Source organism: Tachypleus tridentatus, unplaced genomic scaffold (genome assembly GCF_004210375.1).
Source record: "Tachypleus tridentatus isolate NWPU-2018 unplaced genomic scaffold, ASM421037v1 Hic_cluster_2, whole genome shotgun sequence".
Classification (NCBI taxonomy): Eukaryota; Metazoa; Arthropoda; class Merostomata; order Xiphosura; family Limulidae; genus Tachypleus; species Tachypleus tridentatus.
In genome coordinates this window covers 4,399,169-4,410,303 of record NW_027467782.1, presented here as the reverse complement: position 1 = coordinate 4,410,303, position 11,135 = coordinate 4,399,169, and the positions used below count along the sequence as shown (strand labels likewise).

The window sequence follows — 11,135 nt, the reverse complement described above, 5'->3', positions numbered from 1 at the left end:
TCTTGTAATTAAACATTAGTGAACAATATTTGTATGTGAAATGATTGGTAAAACCGCAAACGTATTTCTAATTTTGAACAACTTTTTTATGCTGTGTTATGATTATGTTTAGAATTTTGAGAATAACTAGAGAGGTTGATACTTTATTTTAACAATAAAGGGGTGGTAGTTAGTGTTTATAAGGGTGAATCCAATTCTTAATGTATTAGTTCAAGCGCCGATATTTGAAAGTGTAAGAGCTTTGTTTGTTTGTTTTGTTTTTGAATTTCGCACAAAGCTATTAGAGGGCTATCTGTGCTAGCCGTCCCTAATTTAGCAGTGTAAGACTAGAGGGAAGGCAGCTAGTCATCACCACCCACCGCCAACTCTTGGGCTACTCTTTTACCAACAAATAGTGGGATTGACCGTCACATTATAACGCCCCACAGCTGAAATGGCGAGCATGTTTGGCGCGACCTTCAGATTACGAGTCGCACGCCTTAACACGCTTGGCCATGCCGGGCCGTATAAGAGCAATGCTAACTTCTAACATATCACTGGATACATGTGACTTACTTTTGATAACGGTAAAGGTAACTCATAAATGAAAAGCTACGTTTAGGGTCGATAAAGATAAATCTGAATTTAAACGTAATGACGAGGCTAGCGAATTTTTGTAGTTAATCTGATCCTTGATGAAGACTTGGAGAAAACTGATATTTAGTGTTGATAGTGGTTAGATTGGTTTGTAACATACTAAGAGGTTGAGTTTGAAGGTTTATAAAGGAGGGAACTCATTTTTAATTTGTATAAGATGTCGTTTAACAATTTTACTAAGAGATAAGATGTTTCTTTAGGTGTTGATGGTACAACTAGAAGCTTTAGAAACTGAGACACTTAAAACAAAACATACAGAATACTAGTAAAGAATTCAGGTTTCATAGTGAAGACGTAAGACATCCTTTTACTGTTTTGAGCTACAGCACACGAACGATATTCACGTCACAAAGGTTCTCATGCCACGTGTGGCATTGAACTTTCTTTCACGTGGAAACTGACTCAGCTAGTTAACAATTTACTGTACACACATGTGAAATCAGACAGACCGACGGATAACGCTGAGGAAGGTCTAGGAAAGCGTTTTAAGCCAAATAGTTAACTTTTATGCTCGAGGTAAACCGTCTGACGGTGGAAACAATAAACAAAAACAAACAAGTACACGAGAAGAGTTCAAGATAGAACTAAACATCGACCAACTGCTCGAAGCAACACAAATTGTTTGAACTCAACAATAATACTGTGAGCGAAACTAACAGCGAATCATTCAGGTATTTATTAGCGCCTTCTAGTGATAAAGTCCGATTTTCTGTAAATATTTATCTATGCACATTTCGAGAAGTTGCATTTATAATGGTTACTTTATATAACTGCTTTAAGGTATTCACGTACTTCAACAGAGTACAGTGCGATAATAATTATAAAAACTATGACAGTCCGTCTATGTCAATAACAGATTTTTTTTTTTACTTTGTTATAAATTGGTCTTTTACAATACAGGAGTGTGTATGTGTTTTCCTATAGCAAAGCTACATCGTGCTATCTGCTGTGTCCACCGAGTGGAATCGAACCTCTTATTTTAGCGTTGTAAGTCTAAAGACTTACTTCTGTCCCAGAGGGGGGATTATACATACATTATTCAGATACAAATATAAGAGAGATACAAAATAAAAATGTTTATTTTATAGTAGAATAAACCATCCTCACACTTAGAGTTGAAAGTCAAGAATGGACATCACTCTTATTAATATTTAACAATTCATTGCGTAAACAGTGTACTGTATGTTAAGTAATTGTGTGCAACATACTGTAAGCCTTATTAGTATCAAATAATACATGATGTTAAAAGTGTATTATGCGTCAATTATTCTTGTCAAAGTATAAACCTTATTCATATCTAATAATACACGGTGTTAACAATGTGCTGTGTTAAGTAATCTTGTAAAAAATACTATAACCTAGTAATATTTAATAATACATCGTGTTAACAGTGTGTTACATGTTCACTATTCTTGTGGAACATGCTATAAATCTTTTTAATATATAGAAATAGATGCTGCTAAAATGTGCAATCTAACCTATAAACAGAAATATTAATTAAGTTATAAAAATACACGATTTAAATCTGTGATAGTTTATTAATTTTTAAGCAGTACTGTCAATGACGAAAGTATAAATTTGACTACAGAAGCTATGAACAAAACCAAACATGAAAGTCGTCAAGGGCAATATAAAGTACGCGTAAAAAAGTTTAATCCAGTTTATTTTAGTAGAGTCAGACTGTATAGTTATTTCTGGTCAAATGCCAAGGACTGCTGGCCAAGATTAATCTATCGATTTTTTCCCTTGGTACTCAGTGTCTTAAGGCCATTAACTACAGAGTTTAATAGTTTCTTGTCTATGACAAAACTCGTTTAATTCGCATGATTTTCATTAGTAAGTGATTTTAAAGAGCTTTGGAAAAATGCTTTTTGATTAAAAATTATTAGAGAAAGATAGTTAGAAATATTATATCCTAACGATATTAAGTAAGGAATAATGTTATTAATATCATAATTATAGATCGTTATCCTTGACCCTTCTCTTTCTGGGGCGAAGGTATTACAATCGGGTCCGTGTGTGTGTATCTGTATTTTTTAAAACTAATAGAAAGATAAAACAAGCTGACAAATCAGTTTGGGACAGTCCCTCTTAAATTTGATCACATAAAAATCCAGATCAAGATTCTGGATAACTTCGAAGTTGTTGGTTTTTTTTTTAATAATTGGAAGATAGGGTATTTTTGCAACTTGGGGTTAATAACTTTGTGAAGTGTGATCGAATTTGTATCAAATTTCATCAGTACATTATGGCTGAGAATCATCATCACACTACAAGAAGTGATGAATGATTATGGATCTTAGAAGGATTTTCTGAGTTTTCAAAATCCCGGAAAGGGATGAGGGAGTGCAATTTCTTTAATTGCTATTCTTTTAATTTAGGCTCTACGCAAGTACAGCGGTATGTCTCCGAATTTACAACGCTAAAATCAGGGGTTCGATTGCCGTCGGTGGGCTCAGCAGATCGCCCGATGTGATTTTGCTATAAGAAAACACACATTTTAATTTAGTTTACAAAAATACATTCTAATGTACCTTTAAATGTCTATAAATGCATTAGTTCTAACTGTTGTCTTTCCCCAAGTGACTCTTCGGTATGTCTGGTAGATTATAACGTAGAAAACCGAGGTGCGATATCCGCTTGGCCACTGTGTAGTTTTGTATGCTTAATAGCAAATAAATATAATTACTTGTAGATTTAGAATTTAGCTATCTGCAGGTCGTTACATGTATCTCACGTGCGTCATGACACAGTTACCTAATTCCCTGCGATGTCTGTCCACATTTTTATTCTTTATCAAAGAGGTATTGCATCTGCTAAAGTAGACTTACGTCTGGGTATAAACATTCTATCGGGCGAACTTAGTAATATCCCTGTTGGAAACTTTCTCTGTAGAGACGCAATAAAGAGGAGTAAGCTATCTTACAGGGATTAAATCTTCAGAACACAAGTACTTAAAAACCGGAAATTGGAATACGTGTGGAGCAACTTCCGAAATAATTTCTAAGAAAACCAATGTGATAAGTGGAATGGAAGAAAAACAAATTTATTGTAGAATTAGAAGCACGTGATACTATTATACTTACAGCGATAATGATATGATCTGATATGCACGAGAACCTAGGCATCACACTCTATTGATACTAAAGAACTGTTCATTTGTTTGTTTGTTTTGAATTTTGCGCAAAGCTACGCGAGGGCTATCTGTGCTAGCCGTTACTAATTTAGCAGTGTAAGGCTAGAGGGAAAGCAACTAGTCATCACCACCCACCGCCATCTCTTGGGCTACTCTTTTAACAATGAATAGTGGGATTGACGGTAACATTATAACGTATCCGCAGCTGAAAGGGCGAGCATGTTTGGTGTCGACCGGGATTTGAACTCGCGACCCTCAGATTACGAGTCGAGTGCCTTAACCATCTGGCTATGTCAGGCCGACTAACGAATCAGAAGAGGTGAAAAATGTATCAATAAAAAAAACACGTATTATATACAAATCAAAATAATTATTTTTTATTCGAGGATGGTCACGTAAAAACAGTATTTAAGAATATTTTGGTATGTTTCGGACTATAAACAATTTAAAATTGTAAGTCACAGTTTGAAATTGCATATACTATGACAGTTTCCTTAGGATATCTATTCCTTGCTCATAAGACAAATAAATAAATAGGAAAACAAAACTCGGTCACTGTGAAATAAACAACCATAAAGGGTGCTAATTATTAAATAGTTGTTCAGGATCTAATCTACGCTATAGATACCAGTGCGATCTGAAACATTTATATAAATCAATAAAAAGTAAGCATTTGAAAGAGCAAGCTGTATAGACAGGGAAAATGAGGTATATCTTGTGGAAAGAATCACAATGTAACTCTAGCTACATTATCTCAGGTATAACACAAACTCTAGATATATGGTCTAACGTACAACAACAACAACAACAAAAAAAACAAGTACATTCTAAACTGTAACAAAGTAACGTTCCAAAACTTCCAAAAATCAAAACTGATACAAAATTTACGTATTGAAATAGATCACAGTTACTATTTTTTACTTTTATATTTTTATAAATGAGAAGATATTATTTAAGCGTTTTTATTTTTAAAAAAGCAGCCACCTGGTTAAGTATTTAAAAATTATTACATCAAGAAACATTTTAAAATTAACTATGGTGCATGGATGTTTCAGTCATATTCTAATTTATCGATTTCAAGACACTTAAAATATTCTAAGGTGGAATAATGGTTATTAAACGTCTTATTTTAAAGAAAAAATGTTAAATTATTTAGTACTGACGTTTTAATAATTAGATAAGAGAGAATCGTTTACTTATGATTTAAAATATAAAAACATGTTAAAACAAAATACTTAAAGTCACTCACCTGTTTAATGTTATTCTTCAAAAATAACTAATTTCCGAAGTCGATGATACTGCTAATAATGAAACAAACTGGTATAAACACTTCTTGTTTTCATACTGCTAATAATGAAACAAACTGGTATAAACACTTTTTTTTTTTATACTGCTAATAATGAAACAAACTGGTATAAACACTTCTTGTTTTCATACTGTTAACATTGAAACAAACTAGTATAAACACTTAGTTCTTTACAGCTAATAATGAAACAAACTGGTATAAATACTTTTCAGTTCTTATACAGCTCATAATGAAAGAAATTTGTATAAATACTTCTTAGTTCTTATACAGCTAATAATGAAACAAACTTATATAAATACTTCTTAGTTCTTATACAGCTAATAATGAAACAAACTTGTATAAATACTTCTTAGTTCTTATACAGCTAATAATGAAACAAACTTGTATAAATACTTCTTAGTTCTTATACAGCTAATAATGAAACAAACTTGTATAAATACTTCTTAGTTCTTATACAGCTAATAATGAAACAAACGTGTATAAATACTTCTTTGTTCTTATACAGCTAATAATGAAACAAACTTTATTAATACTTCTTAGTTCTTATACAGCTAATAATGAAACAAACTTGTATAAATACTTCTTAGTTCTTATACAGCTAATAATGAAACAAACTTGTATAAATACATCTTAGTTCTTATACAGCTAATAATGAAACAAACTTGTATAAATACTTCTTAGTTCTTATACAGCTAATAATGAAACAAACTTGTATAAATACTTCTTAGTTCTTATACAGCTAATAATGAAACAAACTTGTATAAATACTTCTTAGTTCTTATACAGCTAATAATGAAACAAACTTGTATAAATACTTCTCAGTTCTTATATAGCTAATAATGAAACAAACTGGTATAAATACTTCTCAGTACTTATACAATTAATAATGGAACAAACTGGTATCAACACTTCTTAGTTCTTATACAATTAATAATGGAACAAACTGGTATCAACACTTCTTAGTTCTTTTGAGAATAAGTGCTGAAAATGCTGAAGTTTGTTTGTTTTGGAATTTCGCACAAAGCTACTCGAGGGGTATCTGTGCTAGCCGTCCCTAATTTAGCAGTGTAAGACTAGAGGGAAGGCAGCTTGTCATCACCACCCACCGCCAACTCTTGGGCTACTCTTTTACCAACGAAAAGTGGGATTGACCGTCTCATATTATATCGCCCCCACGGCTGGAAGGGCGAGCATGTTTGGCGCGACGCAGGCGCAAACCCGCGACCCTCGGATTACGAGTCGCACGCCTTACGCGCTCGGCCATGCCAGGTCCCCAAAGTGCTGAAAATCGAGTTCAGTATTATGACTTGTACAGGAGCGAAACGACTGATGCCCAGCGATCAATATAAAGCACGTGATAAAATTTTGAAAGACAGTTATATTTACTAAAACAAAGTAACTGTACACATAAAAAAAAAAAAAAAACAGAAATGACTGAAGTCTCCGATTTTGTCAATTGTTAAATATAACTTGTCAACAACGAGCAAAACAAAACGTGTCTTCAGAGTGTCTACTCATGTAAACTTGGTAAGTCTTTCTCACCGGCACGTTCTTCAACTTCAAGATTTTCATTCACTTTGTGTTTAACAATAGTTCCCATTTTGCTGCCTGGGATCGCTAGTGGAGTAACGACCGAGTTTCTCATTGGTTGCTACTGATAAGCAGGGAAATTTCCATTGAGGATGTGAGTGAAGGCGCGAAAGATGTACATGTTACCACGTGGTAGTACGTGAGCTGTAATGTAAAGCAGCACAATCGTATGATTCAATGTCGAGCACTCGCAGCGACAGAAATAAAAAAGCAAAACAAAATCATATCTATATTTCACAAACAGAATGATCACCAGTAGCTGATTAAATCAACATAACTACTACATACACTTTTTCACAAACCTTAACTTCCAAGAAAAATAAACAGAATTCTTGGTAAGCTTACTATTCACAGACCTTAACATTAGGAGATGACAGTTTGTTATTACTTATATTAAGACACGACAATTTGTTGTTACTAATATTAAGACACAAAAATTTGGTATTACTAATATTAGAAGGTGACTTTGTTATTACTTAAATTAAAATGACCGTTTGTTATTACTCAGGTATGACTCTTTGCTATTCAGTACTAGCTGTTGACGAACGAAAACAGTTAATCGTATAAAAAGACAATACAAGGTAACGTGCCTCTTTCATCTTTTGTTATTTAATCTGTAATCACTTTATCAGATGATAATTCAATATTATGCATTGTAGAAGGTAATAACTGACCCATTTAACTTATTAAACGAAAAATTCATATGAACGAACGAAAACTGTTAATCGTATAAAAGACAATACAAGATAACGTGCCTCTTTCATCTTTTGTTATTTAATCTGTAATCACTTCATTAGATGATAATTCAATATTACGCTTTGTAGAAGGTAATTACTGACCCATTTAACTTATTAAACGAAAATTCATATGAACTTAAAAGTGTGTCCTGTTTCAGGACTGTTGTATTTGATACAAACCATGTATACTGTCGGGCGAATTGCAGTTAACATATGCTGGGGGATGAATGTTAAAACACACACACATTCATCAGTGGCTAGTATATATATATATATGTATCTGTGTTCTTCCCTATACCACTAGAGGGTAATATGAATAAACTTCTGTATACCAGAGACTATAATGTGTGTGTCTGTGTATATATATATATATGTATGTTTATGGCTTAAACATTTATGGTTATAATATATATATATAATTGTTTATACAAAAGGCTGCATACATATGTTTTTGTCTATACCACAAACATTTTGGTCTTTAGTTTGTTTGTTTTAGAATTTCGATACTCGAGGGCTATTTACGATATCCGTCCATAATTTAGCAGTGTAAGGCTACAGGGAAGGCAGCTAGTCATCACCACCCACCGCCAACTCTTGGGCTACTATTTTATCAACGAACAGTGGGATTGACCTTCACATTATAATGCCCCAAGGCTGAAAGAGCGAGTATATTTAGCGTAACGGTGAGGATACCAGAAGCTCTTTTTCTCTTATTTTATATGTGATATACAGATATTTTCCTATACCAGACATATATTTTTGTTATCTAGACTCATTTGTCAGAGACTTGCTTAATAATTTGGCACTGTGGAATTCATAACATTTTAGGAAGCTCTTATAACTTTCTTATTTGTTAGTGGAATATGATGAGAAATGCACAACTTTTGTATGATAATATGACAGTTAATATGTACAAATTTCATCTAAATCAAACTATACTTTTTGAAATATTTGTAAAAACAAAACTTTCGTAATAATTTTGTATGCTGTATATGTTATTGCTTGTACCAGAAGCTTTTATATATATATATATATTTACATCTTAGGACAGGGATTCCCAAACGTTTAGACCTGCGGAGTATCACATCAGAAAAAAAAAAAAACATTTCGGAGCATTAATAAAAAAAATACACTAAAAATAGAAACAATCGGTCACTAGCTTTTAGAATATAAATTTATTAAAAATATCACTATCTAAAGAAAATATTTTACTTCTACTTACTTGTTCAAAAATTTTTGCTTGCAAATGTTATATCAGTAAAAGTACAGTGTACTTATTTATTTATTAGTGGTCTGACTAGCTCGATTTTGTTCACAAAGTAGTTCAATATTTGGAGTTATGGCTGTTACCTGTAAGCGTAGATCATCTTCAGTATTTAGCCTATTTCTAAATTTGGTTTTTGTAGCTGTATACAGTGAAAATGTTTGCTCTCAAAGATATGTTGTTGAAAAATGCGTTAAAATTTTCAAAGCTCTGTTACTTATTTCAATGTATTCCATGGCCATTTGTATCCAAAATTGTGTAATTTCTTTCTGCTGAAATTTTGAGTTTAGGGTGTAAAGAGTTGAAATTTCGTCCCCGCTAGTACAGTGGTAAGTCTATGAATTTACAACGCTAAAATCAGGGTTCGATTTCCCTCGGTGGGCTCAGCAGATAGCCCGATATGGCATTGCTATAAGAAAAACATGCACACGCAGTTGAAATTTCTAAAAGCTGTTTTTCTCTCTTTCAAAGACAATCATTGGTATTTGCAGAGTCAACAAAGGGATTTTGAATTCACAATAATTTTTTTTTTAAATTAGAGGGAAAGTACTCCTCAACAGTTGTACACAAATCAGATACGTGCTGCAAGACTGAAACTTTTGTATCTTCACTTGAGGAAATTTCATTCATAATTAAAAAAACAAACTGAGATTTCAGAAGCAGTCAAGTTCTTCCATAAGTATACATTCACCCCAAAGTTTAGCTTACGGTGAAGCACTTCCATTTTACTCTGAACTTTGAAGTACGTTACCCTAGTACCATGCATTGTAACATTCATTTCATTTAGACAAGCAAATACATCCTAAAGGTAAGCCACTTTCTGCACCCAGCATTTGTCTCTTAATTTGTACGCAAGTTCAAAATGGCATTCAAATAAAAGAAATCTATCTCCTCACGCAATTCGTAAAACAGAGCAAGCCATCGGACTTCAGTATGAAATTGCAAATTTTATACAAACGTACCATATCCTCACATTGAACGGTCTTCATTTTATAAAATTAACTATTTTAGGACATCTCCAATACCTCTTTCAAGTCTTCTGGCATTCGTTTCGTTGCAAGTACATGACTATGAAGACAGCAGTGGATACTCTGGATGTCAGCGTTTTTCCTTTTTATGTGTGCCACTGTGCATGAAAATTTTCCAATCATAGCTGCAGCCCCATTATTGCAAATACTTGATCAAAGCTGCCATTGAATATCATGTTCTTCCATAAATATATCGATCAGTTTAAATATTTCTTCGCCTGTTGTTTGAGTAGGCAAAAGTTTGCAATTAGCATGTCTTTTTCAAAATTAGCTTCATGAATATAGCGAACAAACACAAGCAGCATCGCATAACCTGCGACATCTGTTGATTCATCCACCTGAAGCGAAAAAGTTGGTCTCGCTTTTACTCGCCTTATTAACTCCGTTAAGTAATTTGCTGACATATCTTTGATTTTTCGAGAAAACGAGTTGTCAGAAAGGGGCACAGAGTTAATGTTTTTAAGAAATTTCTCATCAATCGTGCACTCTACCAAATCTTTTGCACATGATTTTATCGAATTTTCAGCAATTGTATGAGTTTCATTTGCTTTTTCAATACGGTAATTAACAAGACATGAAGCAATAAGAGAAACTCTGTTGTCCTGATGGACAAACGAATGATATGTAGCTTTACTTGTATTTAATTGCAAACACTTTCTTTTGAAATACTAGGAAGTTGGATTTTTAATTGGAACTGTTTGGCTTCTAGATGCCGTTTTAACTTAGTTGGATGCAAACTACTGTTACTCAATACTGTTCCATATTCAACACACAACCCATTAGGTCCATCTTCATTACCTGTTCATGCGAAACCATATTGAACACAATTTTCACCATACTTTCATTTCTTTCTTGTTTCAGTACTCCATGCATCATCCTGTATTGAAATGCTTGCCCACGACTATAACGCTGATGAATTATTATTAGGCCTAAACCTAGAAATATTTTTACTAGTATAAGATTTATTACTGATATTGAGCCACATATCCGTTATAAGTGTGACAACTAATCATTAATTATATCTTATATCTTTTGCACTTCAAACAAAAGTATTTTCACAAACACAAAATAGCTTCTTAATGAAAACTCGTTCAAGCACTTATGTTTCATCATCATACAATGACATGCTGACCTTGGATCAGTGCTGCCATAACGAAGTCAGAAATAAAGATTTGTGGAAAAAAGGCTAGACCATTAGAATAATATATTTTTCTGAAGGAAAAGGATAACCTATTATTTTTACAATTTTTAACAGACGTTTTTACACCAAGTAATAAATTACAAAGCCAGAACGAAATGAAACAAAACAAAACTACGATCAAAAGAAAAGCTGTGCTGAGAGTTGAAGAAAGGAGATTAAAGAGGGATTTATCCTTAAACTACAAGATTATCTTCAATGACCAGTGTTTCCTCTTTGATTGTACGTGTTTGTTTATGT

General features: G+C 33.0%; 1 long non-coding RNA gene across 1 annotated transcript; it reads left to right on the top strand.

The window, feature by feature from the left end:
* The first annotated feature begins 1,066 nt into the window (after positions 1 to 1,066).
* On the top strand, positions 1,067 to 8,008 carry LOC143243315 (uncharacterized). The gene is made up of 3 exons (XR_013024249.1): positions 1,067 to 1,307; positions 7,177 to 7,249; positions 7,902 to 8,008. It is a non-coding gene; the product is annotated as an uncharacterized LOC143243315 (long non-coding RNA).
* Positions 8,009 to 11,135: the final 3,127 nt, after the last annotated feature.